The sequence below is a fragment of the Pseudophryne corroboree genome, chromosome 11, assembly GCF_028390025.1.
Source record: "Pseudophryne corroboree isolate aPseCor3 chromosome 11, aPseCor3.hap2, whole genome shotgun sequence".
NCBI lineage: Eukaryota > Metazoa > Chordata > Amphibia > Anura > Myobatrachidae > Pseudophryne > Pseudophryne corroboree.
Window position 1 is genome coordinate 311333615 of NC_086454.1, and position 22635 is coordinate 311356249.

The window sequence follows — 22635 nt, forward strand, 5'->3', positions numbered from 1 at the left end:
CTGAGAGAAAACAAGGTGTAAATCATGTTGTGACTCAATCCCACTAAACTATGGAGGTCTCGGTGATCGAGACGGAGAGCGGCTAGCCATTAATTGGCGTTTCGCTAAATGAGGATCGTCAAAATACACACTGGTTGGCCATCTATCATTACTCGGCGCTTTGCTGGGTACAGTAGGGCGAAGCGTCGTTCGTGATCATGTAGATATCTACAAATCTCCGAGAAAGCTTTACGCTTTTGGGAGACGCTCGCAGAGAAATCTTGGCATATTAGAATTTTGTGGGCCTTCGCAGTAAGTGGTTGCAAGCTACGGTATTGGGCCAGGATTTTTTCCTTTACTCTATAGTCTAAAAATTTGGCCACAACTGGTCTAGGCCTATCTTGGAAATTTCTCTGCATCGAACTGACACTATGAGCCCTTTCAATTTGAGGTGTGGGAAAGTCATCTCCCAGGCCCAAAGCTGGCGGGAGATCAATGCTGAGAAAATATCAATTGGGAGTCTGGAATCGCTTCCGGGATCCCTATAAATCGAAGATTGTGCCGCCTATTGCGGTTCTCAAGATCAATTGTATCTTGAAGGGCTTGCACGACATTGGATTGTGAGAGACCCTGTTGTTGAACTGTAAGCAGGGAATCTTCTACATCACTAGTTCTTTGTTCCAAAGTGTCTAGGCGAGTGGAATTGGGAGTCAAGCCTAGCTAACGCTGCATCCAATTTGGTGTTTAAGTCCTCAAGAGGCTTGTTCAATAGGGGCAAAATAATTTTGGACATTTCTTTCGCCATTTCAGCTAATGGTAAGGATTCTACTGGGACCACCTGTAAGGTAGCGGGTGTATGAGAATCTTGTGAGGTGATGTGGAGCCTTTTTGTCTCCCTTACTTTTGTTTTTAACCATGTCTGAGGTGGAGGGAGATAGGTGTGAAACCGATAATTTGTCAACAAATGTATCCATGCCCTACCCAGGGCCTATTAAGCAAAGTAGATTTCCTCAGTAATACAGTGTACGATTAGTAAATAGAAACAAGATTAACACCTGTATGTCGGGAAATGGTCACACACAATATTTTGATAAGTTTCCTTTAGCCCCCCTATTCTGAGGTCAACCACCTGGATCACATATCTGTTCGGTAGGCAGGCTCTAAACTACTCCCACATTGCCTTAGTAGCACATCAAACTCGATAAGATAATGCTACAGATGAGAATCCCGCTGGACCAAACACATAAAAAAAAAGGGGGGGGGGGTTGAAATATACAATGGAAAGACTGAGTTTATGCAACAACAATAGTATCGATGAAATAAGGAGTTAAGACCGTATCAGATAATAACACTTGAGTATGGTATTATAGTAGAGACAAGCTGTACCTGAGTAAGTAAACGAATGCTTCCTGAAGAGACAAGGATATATTCAGTAATTGCTATATATTAAAAAGCAGTGTTACACTCTCCCTCCGAGCGATGTAGCACATCTGAGAACTATTTTCCCTTTTAACAATCCCAAAAAAAATAAAAATCAAAAGTGGGAGGGGGAGGGGTTAGAAATATACAATGGGAGGACTGAAATGATGCAACAACAATAGTATCGATAACATTTTAAGACCGTATCAGGTAATGGCACTTGAGTATGGTATTATAGTAGAGACAAGCTGTACCTGAGTGAGTAAACCAATGCTCCCTGAATAGACAAAGATATATTCAGTAATTACTATATATTAGAAAGCAGTGTTACACTCTCCCACCGAGCGATGTGAACTATATTCCCTTTTAACGATCCAAACACAAAACAAAGCAAAAAAAAAAAGGGAAAAGCTCAGTTTTGTCACTGTATAATCAGAAACAGTCACTAGATGGCGTGAGAGTCTATGGAACTCACAACCGTATCACCACTAAAACAGAGCCCTGAATAACATAAAAATGTCCAGCACGAACTGTATCCTCCAAGACCGTGCCTCTGGAATAATAATCAGTTGCGTTAGATAGGTATAGAGAGTCTCCCCCAGTCCTTCACAGTACCAAAGCACCAGTGTCCCCAAATAAATCTCTTGTGAAAATATTATTTTGTAACAGCAATAGGACAAGTATTGTGAGTGCTTCAGTATGCCTATATAGGAAAAATCTTCATGAGGAGTAACAGGGTGAGAATAAAGCTTATGAGAGGTGGGAGGGAGAATGTAGGTAGAAGCAGTAGTATATAGCTGAAAAGTAAAGGAGTGAGTTAGGAAAAATAAAAGAAGGAGCTAGAGGGTCAGAAGAGAGAAAATGTAACCACAGTCACCATCTTGGTTTGGGGGATAATGCAAGAAGCAGAACGTCTATGGTCCACAAAAATGTCCCAGTCACTGGACCCCAATACCTGGCCGGCAGTAGAAGATGTCTGTTCAAGCGCCGAGCCAGCATCAGCCGTTAGTTGCCTGCTTCCAGTGCCGTAACTAGGTGTGTGCTAGTGGTGCATTGCACACAGCGCATGTGCACTGAGGCGCATCCGCTAGCACACACAGGAAGCGGGCAAGCAGGGTACTAGTATTAACCCTGTAGATGCCACCGTCCCCCGTCGCTGCAGCACACAGGCTTCCCGTCGCTGCCGCATCCGAGGTGCCTGTCCCCGCCAGCGGAGGTGCATGACCCTGTGGCCGCCCGCGATGCTGACTGACCTCGCTGGTGGAGGTTTCTCTCACTGCAGGCGGAAGTGCCTATACCCACCCGCGGGGGTGCCTGTCCCCGCCAGTGGAGGTGCATGTCCCTGTGCCGCCCGCGATGCTGCTTGACAGATGCCTTCTCCCTGAGCTGATCTCATCTGCACCTCTCCTACGGCTCCCATCTACACAGCAGCCTCTCTCCTGACCACGCGGTTTACTCATTTAGCTCTCAGACTCCAGCAGCCCCACGGTACCACCTCCACACCGCACAGTCAGGAGAGAGGCTGCAGTGTAGATGGGAGCCAGAGGAGCTGGTTATCTATGGCAGCTTTCTAGTCACACTCACTCCGGCTGCCCGTTCTGCATGAGACTGCTGTCAGCGCCGCAGAGTCATCTCTATATGGCTATGGCCCCGTACAGTTACCAGAACCCCACTGGAGAGGAAAGGTAATAGTGACTGAATTTAAAAAAAATGAAACTAAATGGATCTATTAATTAAAAACCCCTCACTACTCCCTACTCTCACCCTCACTGATCCCTACACCCACTCTCTCTGTTACCCTTACTCACCCACCAACATTGCTCCCTACTCTGCACTCTACGCTGTCTGCTGTAATGTGTAAAAAGAGGACTGTCTGACGTAATGTGTAAAAAGGAGGACTCTGACTTAATGTGTAAAAAGGGGGATGCTGTCTGCCGTAATGTGTAAAAAGGGGACGCTGTCTGCCGTAATGTGTAAAAAGGGGACACTGTCTGCCGTAATGTGTAAAAAGGGGGACACTGTCTGCCTTAATGTATAAAAAGGGGGATGCTGTCTGCCGTAATGTGTAAAACGAGGACTCTGTCTGCCGTAATTTGTAAAAGGGGGACGCTGTCTGCCGTAATGTCTAAAAGTAATGATGTGTAAAAAGGGGACGCTGTCTGTCGTAATGTGTAAAAAGGGGACGCTGTCTGCCGTAATTTGTAAAAGGGGGACGCTGTCTGCCGTAATGTATAAAAGGGGGATGCTGTCTGCCGTAATGTATAAAAGGGGGATGCTGTCTGCCGTAATGTATAAAAAGGGGACGCTGTCTGCCGTAATGTGTAAAAAGAGGACTCTGCCGTAATGTGTAAAAAGGGGGACTGTCTGCCGTAATGAGTAAAAGGGGCTCTACCTGGTGTAGTGGCGTTACTGTGCAGCGTAATTTGAATAATGGAGACTACTGTGCTCCGTAGTATGAATTGGTATTATTTTGTGGCCACGCCCCTTCCACACAAAGCCACACCCCTATATATTTTTCATGCACCTACGGCGCGCACTGCCCTTATCTTGTGGGCGGGGGGTGGTGTGTGCCAATGCCGTTCCTTGCACACAGCGCTGAAATGCCTAGTTATGGCACGGCCCCCTTCGTCTTCTGATGTATCAGCGCGTCCGCCGCAAGGAGACCAGAAGGTGTAGAGCCAATATCCCCACTGCAGCATGGTGCGGGATTCCCCCCAACGAGAGCGATCGTCCTCGCTCAGCTCCTAGCTCGGACCGGGGGAAGCTATCAGGGTCGCGTAGCCGCATCTTACTTGTCGGGCAGGACGGGGCGATGGGGTCTCCTCTTCGGCGCAGCCACTACTCTGGTCGATCAGCGGCCTCTCATCACTTTGCGACAGCAGAATCCGTACCAGGAACCGCTCAGCTCCCAGCGCGACTCACCAGCTAGGGCCGGGGGAAGCCGAACCGCTATCAGGGTCACACAGCCGCGTCAGACTTGCTGTGTGCGTGGATATCTAAAGCCATAGTAAAGTGGTCAGGCACATTACTAGATAACTTAGAGTCTATGGATAGGAGTGACATTGATTTGTTTTTGCGTCACATACAAGATTCTGCAGGTTTCATGGTGGAGGCCATGAAGGACATTGGCCTGCTTAATGCAGGGGCTACTTCCATGGCAGTATTGGCATGCAGATGACTCTGGCTACGCCAATGGACTGTAGATGCAGAATCCAAGAAAAGTGTGGAGAACCTACCCTTCACAGGTCAGGCACTATTTGGGGACGCATTGGATGCGTGGATTTCCACGGCTAGGAAATCTTATCCTACGCCTACACTGCCGTCCTTTCAGACCGCAAAATTTAAAAAAATCCAAACCCCCTCCCCCACCTTCTTTAGAGGAGATCGGGGAAAATCCAGAAAACCTGCACCAAGGTTCTGCTTCCTCCACATCTTCGAAGCTACGGGTTTGCCAGCCGCACAGGTTCAATATAACTCAGATAAATATACAAATACAATTGAAATTGATATACTATACATCAAAACACACAGTACTGGCCAGTTAATAGAATAATATAAAAAGATAATTCTAAAAATCCGTTAGTGCATGTTTATTTTGCAAAAATAAAATAAATTTTTAGAGAAAAAAGTAATTTGTTTGGATTTCAAGCTTATTAGAGAAACACTTATGGGCCCTATACGCTGGAAAATAACACTGAACGATATGAACGTTCTCGTTTATTAATGAACGAGAACTCGTTCATATCGTTCAGTGTGTATGCACCAACGATGAACGATGTGCAGCCCAGCGCTCATTCATCGTTGGTTCCGGGTTGCTTATGCATGCAGGCCTATATGAACAATCTCGTCCATATTAGCATGCGGTGCTATGGAGCCAGGTGACAGGAGGAATGAAGAAACTTCACCGCCACCGGGTCGCCCGCCGGCCATATTGACCATCGGGCAGCTCGGCGGCGGGTTGTCAAGTGTGTAGGACCCATAAGCCTTCTCAGGTTAGTTTTTCAAATGGTTAGTAGCAGTCAATGGTAGCTGTGATCAGCACATATGAAGTCTAAATGGAAACAGTTGACAGTGATAATTCAGGCTTTCAATAAGGGTGATAGGAATTCCGACTGCGTTTTCGTACAGTGGGTGATCGGGTCTAAACTGCGCATGTGTATGCACAGCAATGCGCAGGCGTGTCGTACGGATACAAAGCGGATCGCCGCTCAGCGATGGGTTTGTGTGAAGGATCCATTCGCATGGGCATTCGCAAGGAAATTGACAAGAAGAAGGCGTTTGTGGGTGGCAACTGACCGTTTTCAGGGAGTGGTTAGAAAAATGCAGGCGTGTCCAAGCGTTTTCAGGGAGGGTTCCTGACGTCAATGCCAGTCCAGGACAGGCTGATGTGATCGCAGCGGCTGAGTAAGTCCTGGGCTGCGCAGAGACTGCACAAAATCTGTTTGCACAGCTCTGCTACACATGCGTTCGCACACTTGCAAAGCGAAAATACACTCCCCTATGGGCGGCGACTATGCGAACGCAGGACTGCAAAAAAAACCTTGCGAGTGAACAGGTCTGAATTAGCCCCATGGTCACCTCCTAATATGTTGTGCTTATGGCCAGGTAATGCATAATTGCAGATGGATAGCCTACATGTGCTGGGAGGCTCCAGTAGGAGATAAAGTGGAAGCTTGGGGCTGGTGTCTCCCGGCTGCTGGTGCTGTAATAACCGTTGTAAGGCAGCCTTCTCCAGAGATCCCCCGTCCTCAAAGCTTTCAGATGACTTTTGCAAACAAAAGGCAGGTACTGGTGACGTAATAGGTGAAATGTCCTTGACGCGTTTCCCCACCTTTAACACCTATGGGCGGCTTCCTCAGAAGGATAAACACTGTGTCACACTTCCGCCTTTTTGTACCTGTGTTTTCCATGTACCTGCCACACTTCCATGTATTGCTGGGTTACCATTACTTGAGTCCGCGCGTGCGCTCTCCGTGCTGCAACCACACCTCGGTTTGATTTGGAACTCACGCTCTCGTGCATTGCCTGGATTTTTGTAGTATGAATTCATGCAGAGTTTACACAGTTCAATTAGTAAACATTATACAGTATAAAACTTTGTTCTTACGATATTAATACACACTGACATGTCGTTATCAGGTGTTTTATCATGTTCATTCGTCTGAAAATTTAAACTTGTTAATCTATGGGAGATGTGTACATGTAATCCCGCCCGACTATATCTATAATACAGATAAGTATGTACAGCAACATTTAGTGGACACTTTTTGTTCGAGGTTGTATACAGATATAGAAAAAATATTTTTATTGTTATTACTACCATTAATGTAAATCTACTGGGCATAAATGTATATATAAATACATATTTTTCAATTAGAGAGAACAAAATTCGAGTTCAAATCCATATATATATATATATATATATATATATATATATACACACATATATATATATATATATATATATATATAAAAACTTTCTATATTTGCCTTGGAATATATCTTAAGTGAGGAAAGAGGTGAGGGAAGAAAGATGTATATATTTTAGATAAAGAAGTAAAAAGGAGAATATCTTATTAACACATCTAGAAATTCAACATATTTCTATGTCTAGAAAAGGGGACTTTTTGGTTGTCCAACAATGTGTACTGCCATATAAACAAAGAGACAACAAATGACATCCCACCCACCCTCCGATGGTGAACAGCGCAGATCAACCGGTGGTCCAGAGGGAACTCATGTGACCATGGGCGGGATGTACTAAGGGAAAAATACAGTAAAACCCCCGTTTTGGGGGTTTTTACCACATTTTCAAATTTAGTAAGACCCGGCCGCCGGGTTTTTGCCACCCAGGGTATCGCCATCTTTGGATGGCGATACCCTATAGAAGCCTATGAGCTTCTTATCGCCACCACTGCAACCTGCCGCCCCAACCCCCGCCGCAGACGCTGTTAGTACATATGCGATCAACATCGATGTGTAGGGCGGCGATGTATGTTAATACAATATGTGTATATATACTTGCCTCCACACTCACGAGCATACAGGCAAGTATATACACCCTCCAGCGCCAGTATCGGAGATTTAATAATGGTGCGGTCTGCTGCTCCTATTTATAAGGATAATTGCATTCCTTATGATGAACAAAGAACCACTAGTTACAGGGATAGGGACTCCCTTGTAAAAAAGAGAAGCGCTGCCCACACCAATTAGAGACAATTAATTTAATTTTTCAAAATATACTAAAAAAAATGTATTCACATAATGCTGCAGCATAAAATACACTCAATTAATACATGATAAACATAATTCAATTCATACCATTATTCTAAAAGTCCATATAAGACTATCTAAAACCCTATTCAGACTTCAGAGGCTGATCCTTATTTGAACTGTTGTTCACAATGTCCACTGGACTAGGGCCCTCATTCCGAGTTGATCGCTCGCAAGGCGAATTTAGCAGAGTTGCTCACGCTAAGCCTACGCCTACTGGGAGTGTATCTTAGCTTCTTAAAATTGCGACCGATGTATTCGCAATATTGCGATTACAAACTACTTAGCAGTTTCAGAGTAGCTTCAGACTTACTCGGCATCTGCGTTCAGTTCAGTGCTTGTCGTTCCTGGGTTGATGTCATAAACACACCCAGCGTTCGCCCAGACACTCCCCCGTTTCTCCAGCCACTCCTGCGTTTTTTCCGGAAACGGTAGCGTTTTTATCCACACGCCCCGAAAACGCCGTGTTTCCGCCCAGTAACACCCATTTCCTGTCAATCACACTACGTTCGCCAGAGCGAAGAAAAAGCCGTGAGTAAAAATACTATCTTCATTGTAAAATTACTTGGCGCAGTCGCAGTGCGAATATTGCGCATGCGTACTAAGCGGAATTTCACTGCGATGCGAAGAAAATTACCGAGCGAACGACTCGGAATGAGGGCCTAGATGCGGAATTGCATGAGACCGCTTTTCAAACACTCAATGTGTTCATAAGTCCCAAACTTATTACTGTTCCTTGAATGTAGAGAACAAATATACATACAATATACAATAGATTATAAAGAGGGTACCCAAAACATACACGAAAGGGTTTACATATAAAGAAAAAAAACAATATATAGAGAGGGATTTTTCAAGATAGATGATGCCAGGTTGTTTTACATAAACTCTGCATATATATAATTTTCAAACGGTTCTATTGTGTCATTTAATCCATGGGGTAATAATCCTCCTCCCTTCTATAATACTCCACTCGGTGGAGGGCAGAATGTGGGGAAATGACGCGATTGTGTTGTGACATCACGACACAACCGCGTCATATCACGACACTCTGCCCTTCTGAGCACAGTACTATGAGTGGGAGGAGGGGGAGCAGCATAGCAGTGCTGGCAGCCTGGCCCCAACAAGTATAGACCCCTGCTAGTGATCATTACACACCCCTGGCAATGAGCAACGAGCATGAAACCCCTGGCAATGAGCATTATACACTCCTGGCGGCAAGCATGACACCCAGAGCATGAAACCCCTGGCAACGAGCATGGAACCCAGTTCATGAAACCCCTGGCAACGAGCATTATACACTCCTGGCGGCAAGCATGACACCCAGAGCATGAAACCCCTGGCAACGAGCATGGAACCCAGTGCATGAAACCCCTGGCAACAGGCATGGAACCCAGAGCATGAAACCCCTGGCAACAAGCAGGTAATTGAAAGCATTACTGTGGGGCATATTGAATCATGGGCATTGCGGTGTGTGGCATAATATGGTGCAAAGGGCATATTATGGTGCAAGGGGCAACAGGGCCAGATTAAGGGCCACATGGGCCTGACACTGAAAATATTCAAGGAAGGTCTTATTGAAAAATAGAAATGCAATCCAGGCCCGACGCCAACCACTCTGCAAAGGGATGCAGTGCAGGGAGGCGCCAGGCTGGAGAGGCGCTCTTCCCGATCTGCATACTTGTGCTGAACTGCTACCTTCCCCTGCTGCTGCTACGCCTGTCACACTCTAGGACAGGCAGCGGCACCGGCAGCACAAGGCCTCCTCTTCCCTCCCCGCCATAGACTCACAGTGCGGACCTAAAAGGGGGCAGAGAAACACAGAATAAGGGGCGGAGCTACACAGGACCAGGCTGCAGCCTGCTACACAGGACAGAGGATGAGCTTCCAGACTTCCTTATGTAAGTGGTTGAAGAGTGAGTGAATAAAAGTGTGTGTATATGTATAGAGTATCTGTGTATATGTATGTGTGTGACTGTGTAATGTATGTACAGTATGTGTCTGTATGTATGAGGTGTGTGTGTATGTATATGTGTGACTACGCATAACGCGTGTAAGCATCACTACTACAGGGGACGTTACGCATGTAAGCGTCACTGGTATAGGGGTCATTACGTGTTTAAGCATCCTTGGTATAGGGGGCGTCACATGTGTGTCACTGGTATAGGGGATGTTATGTGTGTAAGTATCACTGGTATAGGGGGCGTTACGTGTGTAAGCATCACTGGTACAGGGGGCGTTACATGTGTAAGCGTCACTGCTACAGGGGGGTTATGTGTTTAAGTGTCACTGGTACAGGTAGTGATACATGTTTAAGTGTCATGTCGAAGTCGGAAAATATTGCAGTACACACATCACGTACAAACTACACACAGTTGGCCTCCGTGCGTGTACTTGTTCTGCCGCGCTTGCGCATATTCGCAATTTGCGTATGGTCGCTCCCGCGGTCCTGCGCATTAGCGCGTGGTATGAGTATTTACGGTAGAGTTTGTGAACGCATGGAAAAGCCATCAAAACACATTACATATTTAATCCAAATAGTGCACAATGTATACATAGTCTCCCTGCACCACACCAGCAAGTTACAACAGTTTAAATGGTATCAGAACAAAGGGATTCACCTTTACAGGATAGGAGGGGACAGAACAAGGTTATAAGGTGGTGTTTGGTGTCCAGCTGTAGGGTATTTTAAGGGCAATATTCCGGTGTTGGTTTGCAGAAGATCGCACGTTCCTGCGAATAGTTATGCACAGGAGCAGAATATAAATAAAACTGTGTTTACTGTACATTTAGTATGCGGCGGGAACCCAGAGGAGACCACCCACAAGTGCATCTGGAACAGACATCGCCCACCTATTCAAACCAACCTATGACCTCTCCTGTACTGTAAATGACCATCCCTGTGTCCAATGGACAAAGAGATTACAGTATCCATTGTGTTAAGTTTTGGAAGATTGTATAAATGAGCCAGCTGCATGCCTGGTCAGGAACAGACTCTAAAGGTTATCTACCCAGATGACTGAGGACCAGACTGGGAAGCGCAGGCAAAAACCAAACACGTATGTACCATTGACTGTAGCCATTATTCTATTGTATTGTATTGTATTGCTTTGTTATTGTAACCCCCTTTCAGTAATAATATGTTGTGTCGGAACCCGGCATTTTAAATACAAACTGGTGTCGTGTTTTCCTTTCCCTGCTAAGGTTATAAGTGTATTACTATCACATGTATAGCTGTTAAGGGCTCATGGAGTAACTTTGGGTGTGTACGCACTGAGTGTACTTTATACAGCCAGCGCGGCGTTTGTACGCAAAGTAAGTACACGGTACGGGGCTCTGTACGCTAATGGTGTAATAAGTACGTAGGTTGAGGATTAAGTACAGCGGCCGCAGCGGCTCCATTTAAAGTGTATGAAATGTCTTTTTAAAGTGTTGCTTTAGTCCTGTAAGAAAACCAGCATTTACAGTCACTACTACAGGGGGCGTTACGCGTGTAAGCATCACTGGTATAGGGGTCATTACGTGTGTAAACTTCACTGGTATAGGAGGCGTTACGTGTGTAGGAGTCACTGGTATAGGGGATGTTATGTGTGTAAGTATCACTGGTATAGGGGGCGTTATGTGTGTAAGCGCCACTAGTACAGGGGGTGTTTTGTATAAGTGTCACTGCTACAGGGGATGTTCCATGTGTAAGCATCACTACTATAGGGGTCGTTGCGTGTGTAAGCGTCACTGATATGGGGGCATTACATGTGTAAGCGTCACTGCTACAGGGGGCGTTACGTGTATAAGCGTAACTAGTACAGGGTTCATTGTGTGTATAAGCGGCACTACTACAGGGAGCATTATGTGTATAAGCGTCACTGGTACAGGGGGGGTTATGTATGTTTGCGTCACTGGTACAGGGGGCGTTTTGTTTAAGCGTCCCTGCTACAGGGGGCGTTCTGTATGTAAGCGTCACTGCTACAAGGGGGTGTTCCAGGTGTAAGCATCACTGCTACAGGGGACATTTCGTGTGTAAGCGTCACTGCTACAGGGTGCGTTACATGTGTATGAGTCACTGGTACAGGGTGTGTTGCTTGTGTAAGCGTAACTTCGTCTTGTGTAAGCCTCACTGGTTCATGGGGCGTTACGTGTGTAAGCGTCACTACTGCAGGGGGGCGTTATGTGTGTAAGCACCACTACTACAGGGGGCATTGTGTGTAAGCAGCACTACCACACAGGGAATAGTGTGTAAGCGGCACTACTACAGGGAGCATTATGTGTATAAGCGTCACTGCTACAAGGGGCATTATGTGCGCTGTCCCTTTGTAAAGTATGGGAGGGCGCAAATTTATAGTTTGCAGGGGGGTGCCGAACACCCTAGCACCGGCCCTGATACAATCCTTTTTTTTGTGGTATTTTTTATTAGACAAAAATAAAAATTCTGTACAGAGTAAACAGTGTCGACAGGAGTACAGTAATCAGTGAATGTCCTACGAGCAGTAGACATCCAAGAATAATAGGAAAGTCAGCAGCGGCAGAGTACAGTAAGTTACATAGAATCATTGGCGAGAACTGATAAATGTACTAAACTAATACAATTCTAATGCTTGAACACATCAATAAAAATACATTACTGTGCTGTACAAGTGTCATAATTGGAAGAAAAGGATTCAGATTTTTTTTTATATAAAGTTTAACCTCAAACTAACAGAAAAAGAAAAATGGAGAAAAATAAAACAATGACCAATAGACAATTAGTGTCTGCATATCAGGTAGTAAGGTTAAGAAGTAATAAGATATGAAGATAACAAATGGGGATGAACCAGGTCATGGGGACATGGAGGTCCATCAAAACACTACAGTTATTAATGCCAGGAAAAATATATAGACTCTGTCCATTTAGACCAGATGGTATCATATTTAGAGAGTGCACCACCAGACATGTATACAGACTTTTCATGTTCTAGAGAGGAGTTAACCAAGGCCATCCAAGCTTCAAAAGCAGGACCTGAGGGAGCCATCTAAGAGCGGGCTATGCACACCTTGGCAAGGGAACATAGATTAATGACATATTGTCTGTCCGGGTTATTAATGATGCAATCTTAATACTTATGCTTTATGGCTGACCATGTGGTCAGCTGGTGGCTAGTGATCACCTTTCTGCCATGATGATAGGCCTATTTTTTTGTGGAGGCCTGGAGCTGGAGTGCCATCCGCCCCATTGTTAATCTGGGTCTGGGGGTACATTACTAACCATTTGGAACATGCGCTATTTGTGATTACCAGAACTTGGAATGTTATACTGCTGTTTTAGTCACTGCCTGTAAAACCTGACCTGCAAAACCTGCATGTGAAGCTGTGTCCTGCCTGAGGTGGAAATAAAGGGGGTCATTCCAAGTTGATTGCTCGCTGCCGATATTCGCAGCGCAGCAATGAGGGCAAAAAACGGCATTTATGTGCATGCGTATGCCCCACAATGCGCACGCGCGACGTACAACGTACGGGTACAACGAACAATGTGGTATTGCACAGTCTCTAGCGAAGATTTAAGTCGCACTGACGGCCGCAGAGTGATTGACATGAAGTGGGCGTTTCTGGGTGTAAACTGACCGTGTTCAGGGAGTGTTTGGGAAAACGCAGGCGTGCCAGGGAAAACGCAGGCGTGGCTGGGCGAACGCTGGGCGGGTGTGTGACGTCAAATCCGGACACAAATAGGCTGAAGTGATCGCAAGCGCTGAGTTTGTTTTGAGCTACTCTGAAACTGCACAAATAGTTTTTTGCAGAGCTCGGCTGCACATGTGTTCGCACTTCTGCTAAGCTAAAATACACTCCCCAGTGGGCGGCGGCATAGCATTTGCACGGCTGCTAAAACTAGCTAGTGAGCAATCAACTCGGAATGACCCCCAAAGTGTCTTGGATTATACTCCATCTATGTGATTCCTGTCTCAATATATATGTCTCAATATATATAAATGTACAGAAACTCCCCCACCCAAAAAAAATCCTGTGCTTGCCCCTGATAGCAGTTATGTATGTATATATTATATGGTCCTATTATTATACAATACTCAGGGGTAGATGTATTATGTGGCGTTACGGGGGAGAAGCGGTATCGTGCGCTGCTACCATTTCTCCCCATGTAAGAAAGCAGTGATCACTGGTAAATGATGGGGGCGCTATGTACCCCTGTCACTGTGGCTCTGCTATCTGTAAGATAGTGCACCGATATGCCAGGCAAGGTATGGACCTAATGGAGCTAGAGAGTTGGGCAAAGTCTCCTTTTAAACCTCCTTTTATGGGCTTTCATATGATATATAACACTGCACTATGATTCATTATAAATTACAAATAAAAATTGAGCAAAATCCAAGTTTAAAAAAAACAACTTCTTTTTTTTTTTTTCCAAAAAAAATTGTCAAATTGGTCACACCAGTGTTAATAAATCCCCAAAGTTGTATCTTGGACCTTACTTTGCCAGCTTTATACCTGGCAGAGCAAGGTACTGCCCCCGTATAAAACTATACAGAAAATAAATATTCCCGTGCTGGGTTTTACCCATATTGTACACTAGCTGAGGTACCCGGCGTTGCCCAGGGTTACATTTTTCAGTTCATAAGTTATCAAATGAGATAGCAGCTCTTCCAACAGACCCATGAGGTGGCTGCCCAGTGTCGTTTTTTTTTTTTCTTGGGGTGTCGCCAGTAGCCCTAATCCCCAGCTCTCCTTTCTGTTCAGCCGAACAGACAGACAGACCAATGACTTTATATATAAGATGGTACCAGCTGCAGGGCGGTATTAATGCCGTATATGTACCAAAAACAGAAGATAGTGAATATACAACGTCACTTCATGGACCAACAGAGTATAGCTGGATGAAGTTATCTCCGTTTCTTACGTCCATCACGGCATTTTCTTTTCCTAGTTTCTGGAATTGATGTTAATTTTCCAGCGTCTAGGCTGCATCTGACAAAAGCCGGATCAAGTTTCCTCCGTTTCTTACATCCATCTTCATCATGGCATTTTCTTTTTGCAGCTTTTGGGAAAGGTGTAAATTTCCCAGCCTCCAGGCACCGTACAAGATGTGGCCTCATTAATGCAGTGTTGTAGCTGTGGGTGGGCACATCGCCGGTAAAGAGGAGCTCCACAACTGTCGCTATGGCATATACAACACAGTCTTCTGTGTCCGCCCCCTGTCTCTCCACGTCCAGGACTTCAATGTTTTCCAGGGTGTGTTTTGGAATGACAGTCCCGTAGAGGTCTAGCAGCTGTTTGCTGGCACAGGGGGTAAGCTGCCATCCACCACTGTCGGCAATTTGTATGCGTCCATTCCGAAAACAAGACACAAAGCAGTGTGAGAGATCCAGATCTGGGTGGATCTGCACAGCCGGCCCAGAAACAGCGTCGAAGGAGCCAAACTCTGCTTTTGCTGTGGCTTGCAAGCCTTGGATCTTAAATCGCTTGCGCAGTATATGCAGAGCAGCATCAGGAATGTCACCGGTCAGATCGATGCCCTGGAGGATGTCATCTCTGTCTTGATCTGTCAGTCCAAGATGTGGCAACCACATTTTCTGTAAATGTGCAAGAAAAAATAAAATAAATACATTAATAAAATGACCAGTGTTTTTACTTACTAATATTATTTAAATGCGTGGAAAAGACACAAGTATGAAAGCCAAAGCGGTAAGGTCACATGACTGCTATGGCCCGTTCCACGACTTCATGTCACTGCGCATCACATTTCAGATGGAATTGTAGCAAGTGTGTTGTGGTTCAATAAAGAAATGATGAACGGGAAAATAATAGCCAACCCCACCAGCAAAACAAAATATCTTTAAGCACCGACGGCCATACCATAGTCTGCACATATCTAATGTAAGGGAATAACTGTAACCAGCTGCAGGCTATGCCGGGCTTCGATGGTTCCGCTATAACAGCCCCATGTTATTAAACTATATTTTCCTATAATATTCAGGTAAAAATAAGCTTACCTTAGACTCTCGTATCCGTAAGCAGCGCTAAAGTAATGAGAAAACGCGTGTATGTAGCTACACAGCTCACTCTCATCCAATAACTGATTGTCCTCTGTCATGCAGGGCCTTTTTCCTCTCACCTGAGTGACATCACAACGGCTGTCTGTAACATCATCAGCCTCCCCCTGCCTGCTTTCCACCACTGAATGTGGCGATTCATGTGCTTTATTATAACCTTTATTAACCAGGGGCAGATGGGCAACAAGATCATTTATTATTTATTTATTAACAGTTTCTTATATAGCGCAGCAAATTCCGTTGCGCTTTACAATGGGGAAACAGTGATAACATAAAACAAAACAATTGCAAACAACAGTGAAAAAACAAGAGTGGGTAAATAGAAACACGTGGTATTTATTATTAACTGTGTAAGGAAATATCGCATACCAAGAAGCGTGTATCTTCAGTTTTTCAATCAAATACAGTTTGACTATTTTTCCTATTGATAAAACTGAAGGTCTCCATACATCTGAGAAATTTTGGGGTGATGCTCGTTTCCCCGTCCAACTATGAGGCGATTCCACGGCAACTAGAGATGTGCGGTTCAGTTCTTCAGAAATCTGATTCCACCCAAATTTTGCAATTCCAAACAGAACCAAACCCCGGTCCAGATCTCCCGAGGCGATACGTTACAAAAGGAGTCCCAGTGCAGATTTTCCCAGGATTCGGAATTCGGATTTTTAATCCTAATTTTTGTATTGTAACGACATATATAAGGCTACTTTCCATTCATTGTACTAGCATAAAAGAGGCCAGGCAAATGCAAAAAATGACCACTATTGCTGTACAAGGTCTAACACTATAGTTTTTTAGACCTGGCTCATTTGCCATTAGAACACCGTCCTAGTATATACACGTGAGGATGGCTTCTGTTGTCTCTAGCAGAGTAGGGAGATAGGTAGATAATTCTTTACTTTTAAGAGCTTAATTCAAATAAAATAAATAAATGAAAAGCAATAAAATAATTACACAGGTCTGTGAAATTTAAGGTATTGAAAGCTTTTTTAATAATATTCTTAATTATAATCCTGTGTACATCAAGAAATAGTATATAAAAAAAATGACCACATCACATTTATCTATAAGGGGGTTACATACATTTTTAAGAAAAACAAGAAGTTTAATTGTTCTTGACATATTTATTGTGAAATATGAAGTATAGATGATATCACTGTGTTTTTGTCTTAATTACATAATAAAATAACAGTAAAATCAAACAATAATAGAAACAAAACCATAATTATGGAAAAAATCGTTAATATCTTGTTTTTTTCCCCCCCCCAAACTTCGATTTGTCGCTTTTCGCTTGTACATTTTTTCTGTGTCGTCTCTGTCTATCATCCAGCAGTATCAGCCATCATGGTGACGTCTCAATGACCCTGGTATCTTCTTTCTACATAATGTCTTGGTGGAACCGCTCAGCCTGTTCTTTACTGTAGTCTCCGAGATTATTCGGGAAATGCTCAATATGGAAATTCAAAAAATTGACCTTTTAAATTTTGAAATCATTTGTTTGAATGAAGTACTCGTCGAAAGCTCCACAATACTTATTACTAGAGATGAGTGGGTTTGGTTCGTCGAGATCCGAACCCCCCTGAACTTCACCTATTTTACATGGTTCCGAGGCAGCCTCGGATCTTCCCACCTTGCTCGGTTAACCCGAATGTGGCCGAAAGTCATCATCCCGCTGTCGGATTCTCGTGAGATTCGTATTCTATATAAAGAGCCGCTCGTCGCCGCCATTTTCACTCGTGCATTGGAGATTGAACGGAGAGGACGTGGCTACGTTCTCTGCCTGAAAAGCTCCATATCTGTGCTCAGTGTACTGCAAATATCTGTGCTCAGTGTACTGCAAATATATGTGCTCAGTGTGCTGCAAATATCTACGTTCTCTGCCTGAAAAGCTCCATATCTGTGCTCAGTGTGCTGCAAATATCTATGTTCTCTGCCTGAAAAGCTCCATATCTGTGCTCAGTGTGCTGCAAATATCTGTGCTTAGTGTGCTGCATTTTGGTGACCAACAGTATATAGTTGTACAGTACAGTAGGCCATTGCTGTATCTTGCAGCTCTGTGTCACTGCAAATATCCATTCCATATCTGTGCTGCATTTTTGTGAGCAGTATATATAATAGTACAGTGCAGCATTTTGGTGACCAACACTATATAGTTGTACAGTACAGTAGGCCATTGCTGTATCTTGCAGCTCTGTGTCACTGCAAGTATCCATTCCATATCTGTGCTGCATTTTTGTGAGCAGTATATGTAGTAGTACAGTGCAGCATTTTGGTGACCAACAGTATATAGTTGTACAGTACAGTAGGCCATTGCTGTATCTTGCAGCTCTGTGTCACTGCAAGTATCCATATCTGTGCTGCATTGTTGTGAGCAGTATATATAATAGTACAGTGCAGCATTTTGGTGACTAACAGTATATAGTTGTACAGTACATTAGGCAATTGCTGTATCTTGCAGCTCTGTGTCACTGCAAGTATCCATTCCATATCAGTGCTGCATTTTTTTTGAGCAGTATATATAGTAGTACAGTGCAGCATTTTGGTTACCAACAGTATATAGTTGTACAGTACAGTAGGCCATTGCTGTATCTTGCAGCTCTGTGTCACTGCAAGTATCCATATCTGTGCTGCATTGTTGTGAGCAGTATATAGTAGTACAGTGCAGCATTGTGGTGACCAGTATACTACAGTACAATAGTCCAGTGCTGTTCTCGCAGCTCAGTGTCAGTTCTCCGTAGTATCATCAGTGCTCAGTAAAATCAGTGCTCAGTATAATCAGTGATTGATCAGTATAATCAGTTCTCAGTATAATCAGTGCGCTGTTAGGCGTGCGCCCATTTTCCGCCATTAGTGCATTGGGATTTAGACAATTTATGAAGTTATTGTGTCCCCGGTACAAAATCCCATCTAGATTCCACTTCACTAGGCAGGCGATAGCGAGATTTTACCAATTAATATCAGTGATTTATAATTAATTATTAATTACAGTGATCTTGCCAAATGATTCCAGTGATTTTGTCATTTTCTTCCAGTGATTTGGACCAATAATAGCATTGATTAGAACAAATAATTCCTGTGATTTTGTCATTTTCTTCCAGTGATTTGGACCAATAATACCATTGATTAGAACGAATAATTCCTGTGATTTTGTCATTTTCTTCCAGTGATTTGGACCAATAATACCATTGATTAGAACGAATAATTCCTGTGATATTGAGGTGTTTGTGTCGCTTAGCTTAGCCATCCAGCGACCACAGTTCACCTCTTTTTCTCTTTTCTTTGCATCATGTGCTGTTTGGGGACTATTTTTGTAAGTGCCATCCTGTCTGACACTGCAGTGCCACTCCTAGATGGGCCAGGTGTTTGTGCCGCCCTCTTGGGTCGCTTAGCTTAGTCATCCAGCGACCTTGGTGCAAATTTTAGGACTAAAAATAGTATTGTGAGGTGTGAGGTGTTCAGAATAGACTGGAAATGAGTGGAGATTATGGTTATTGAAGTTAATAATACTATAGGATCAAAATGACCCCCAAATTCTATGATTTAAGCTGTTTTTGAGGTTTTTTTAAAAAAAAACACCCGAATCCAAAACACACCCGAATCCGACAAAAAATTTTCAGGGAGGTTTTGCCAAAACGCATCTGAATCCAAAACACGGCCGCGGAACCGAATCCAAAACACAAAACCCGAAAAATTTCCAGTGCACATCTCTACTTATTACACGCCCGAAATTGCACCTGATATTTACTCGCCCACGATGGATTGCACCTGAATGAGGAAGGGGCTGCGGTGCTGGGGGGAAGGATGGTTAGTAGGTTGGAGGAGCTTTTAAACTAGGAGCCTGTGGGGGAGGGTTTATCTAGAAACTATGGGTCATGCAGTAAGAATAGTAAGGTTGGTGGTAGTAAGTTAAATGGGGGTGGAGAAGGGGGGAGGGAAAGAGCAGCTGGCAAGGGCATGGGTATTTACATGGGTTCTAAAAAGGGTATTAACAAAGGTATTGCCAAAACATTAACTAACAACAATTATGTGTCATCATTACAGCATATAGAAAATGATGTACGTAGCATAAGGGAAAATACTTATGTCGGGGTGGAGAGTTTAGACGGAAACATTGGGTTGATCAGAAGAGTAAGGAGAAGAGTAAGGTGTGCAGTATTAAGTATGATGGGGGTGGAGAGGGAGCGAGAAAGACAGTCAGTAAGGGTAACTCTAGGGAGGCACTAGTAAACAATGATAGGATACCTTCAAAAAAACAAACAGACAAGGGAACCACTAAACTAAAATGTATGCTTGCAAGCGCAAGAAGCCTAGCAGGTAACAAGGGGGAATTAGAATTGTTAGCATCAAAGGCTAAGTATGATATTATAGGTATTCCGAAACATGGTGGGATGACTCTCACGACTGGGTTGCAAACTTGTAGGGGTATTCTCTTTTCAGGAGGGACAGGGCAAGCAAAAGAGGAGGAGGTGTATGTCTTTATGTTAAACCATCTCTTAAACCATACTTAAAGGAGGTTATTTATGAGGGGACTGGCGATAATGTGGAGTCACTATGGGTTGAAATCTCAAGTGGGGGTATTGATGCAAAAAAACTAGTCATAGGCACGTGCAACAAACAGCAGGATATTAGCATACATGAGGAAGAACAACTCTTGCAGCAAATCAAAAGGGCTGTGGGATTGGGGGACATCCTAGTGATTGGGGATTTTAATTATCCTGATATAAATTGGAGTAACGATTCATGTGTTAAAGCTTGGGACAACAGGTTCTTAAATATGTTAAAGGATCATTACTTGTCCCAATTAGTCAAGGACCCAACTAGGGGTAAAACTACTCTGGATCTAGTAATTACTAATAATGTGGACATTATATCAAACACTAAAGTTGGGGAGACTTTGGGAAACAGTGATCATTATATGATCACATTCGACATCAGTTTCAAGAAACATAGCTATAAGGGTTCAACCAAAACATTTAACTTTAGGAAGGCTAATTTCAGTATGCTGAGATGTGCACTAAACAACATTGAGTGGGAAGTTTTGTTTCATAGCAAGAACACTTCGGAAATGTGGGATGCTTTTAAAGGGTTGCTAGATAGCAATATTCACAAATTTATTCCCATGGACAGTAAGCGTAGGATTACCAAACTCAAACCGATGTGGCTTAACAAGAAGGTCAAGGCAGAAATGGATAAAAAGAAGCATGCTTTCAAAGCATTTAAATCTAATGGAAAGGAGGAGTCATTCCAGTACTACAAGGAATGCAATAAAAAGCAATAAGAGCAAAAAAGCAATAAGAGCAGCTAAAATTCAAAACGGAAAGCAAATCGCTATAGAGAGTAAAACCAATCCTAAAAAGTTTTTTAAATACATAAACAGTAAAAGGTTAAAAAATTAGAACATAGGTCCAATAAAAGATGAATGGAGAATTGATAAATGATGACAAAATAAAAGTGGAAATACTGAACAAATTTTTTCCATCAGTGTTCACCAGAGAGAACTGACGGTGGAAGTAGTGCATAACAATAGTGACAGTAATGATTCATGGTTAGATACTTGTTTAAGTGAAGAAGTAGTCTGGGAGAGACTAAGCAAAAGTAAGATTAATAAATCACCTGGCCCTGATGGACTTCACCGGAGGGTTCTTATGGAGCTTAGGTCACAACTAGCAAGACCTCTATACTTGATTTTCAATAGTTCAATTAGATCAGGCATAGTACCAAAGGATTGGCGTATAGCTGAGGTAGTGCCATTGTTTAAAAAGGGGTCCAAAAATCATTCGGGTAACTACATACTGGTTAGTTTAACATCTATAGTGGGGAAAATATTGGAAGGAATTCTATGAGATAGCATACAGGAGTATCTGCAGACCGCTAAGATTATTAGCAAGAACCAGCAAGGGTTCGTGAGGGACAGATCATGTCAAACTAACTTAGTTAGCTTCTATGAGGAAGTGAGCGACAATCTTGACCAGGGAAAAGCAGTGGATGTGGTCTACTTAGATTTTGCAAAAGCCTTTCGATACAGTGCCTCACAGGAGACTGATCATCAAATTAAAGGAGCTTGGCCTAGGAAAAACTGTACATGGATAAGTAACTGGCTGGATAACAGAGTACAGCGAGTAGTGGTCAATGGGAAGTCCTCAAGCTAGACACCAGTAGTCAGCGGAATACCATAAGGGTCCATACTCGGGCCACTACTGTTAAACATATTTATCAATGACCTAGAAATAGGCATGGAAAGCACAATGTCAATCTTTGCAGATGATGCTAAACTGTGTAGGGTAATTAATTCAGAAATAGATGTGGAGACTCTACAGAATGACTTATCTAAACCTGAAATCTGGGTGCCTAAATGGAGAATGATGTTCAATATAGAAAAATGCACTAAAAACAAACTTGCATCCTACATATTAAATGGGGAAAGTCTAGGGGTATTGGAAAAGGATTTGGGGGTACTCATTGATAATAGGCTTAATAACCATGTACAATGTCATAGCGCAGTTAAGAAGGCAAGTAAGGTGCTAGCGTGCATAAAATGGTGAATTGAGACAAGGGATGAGAGTGTAATCATGCCACTGTACAAATCATTGGTACGTACGCACCTGGAATATTGTCTTCAATTTTGGGCACCACTGTATAAAAAAGATATTGGTGAACTCGAAAGGGTTCAAAGGCGAGCTACTAAATTGATTAAAGGGCTAGATTGACTGGATTATGAGGAAAGGCTTACTAGGTTGAATATGTATACACTGGAAAAGAGGCGTCTAAGAGGAGACATTATTAATATCTTCAAATATGTAAAGGGACATTACAAAGATTTATCAGAGGAATTATTTATTAAAAGAACTCTGTTTAGGACACGTGGGCACTCGCTGAGGCTAGAGGAGTGAAAATTCCGTACGCAACGTATGAAAGGGTTCTTCACTGTTGAGGC

General features: G+C 43.4%; 1 long non-coding RNA gene across 1 annotated transcript; it reads right to left on the bottom strand.

The window, feature by feature from the left end:
- Positions 1-14900: 14900 nt before the first annotated feature.
- Positions 14901-15732, bottom strand: LOC134970213 (uncharacterized). Its single transcript, XR_010189721.1, has 2 exons — positions 15645-15732; positions 14901-15224 (listed from the first exon to the last, which is right to left on the bottom strand). It is a non-coding gene; the product is annotated as an uncharacterized LOC134970213 (long non-coding RNA).
- Between the last annotated feature and the right edge of the window lie 6903 nt (positions 15733-22635).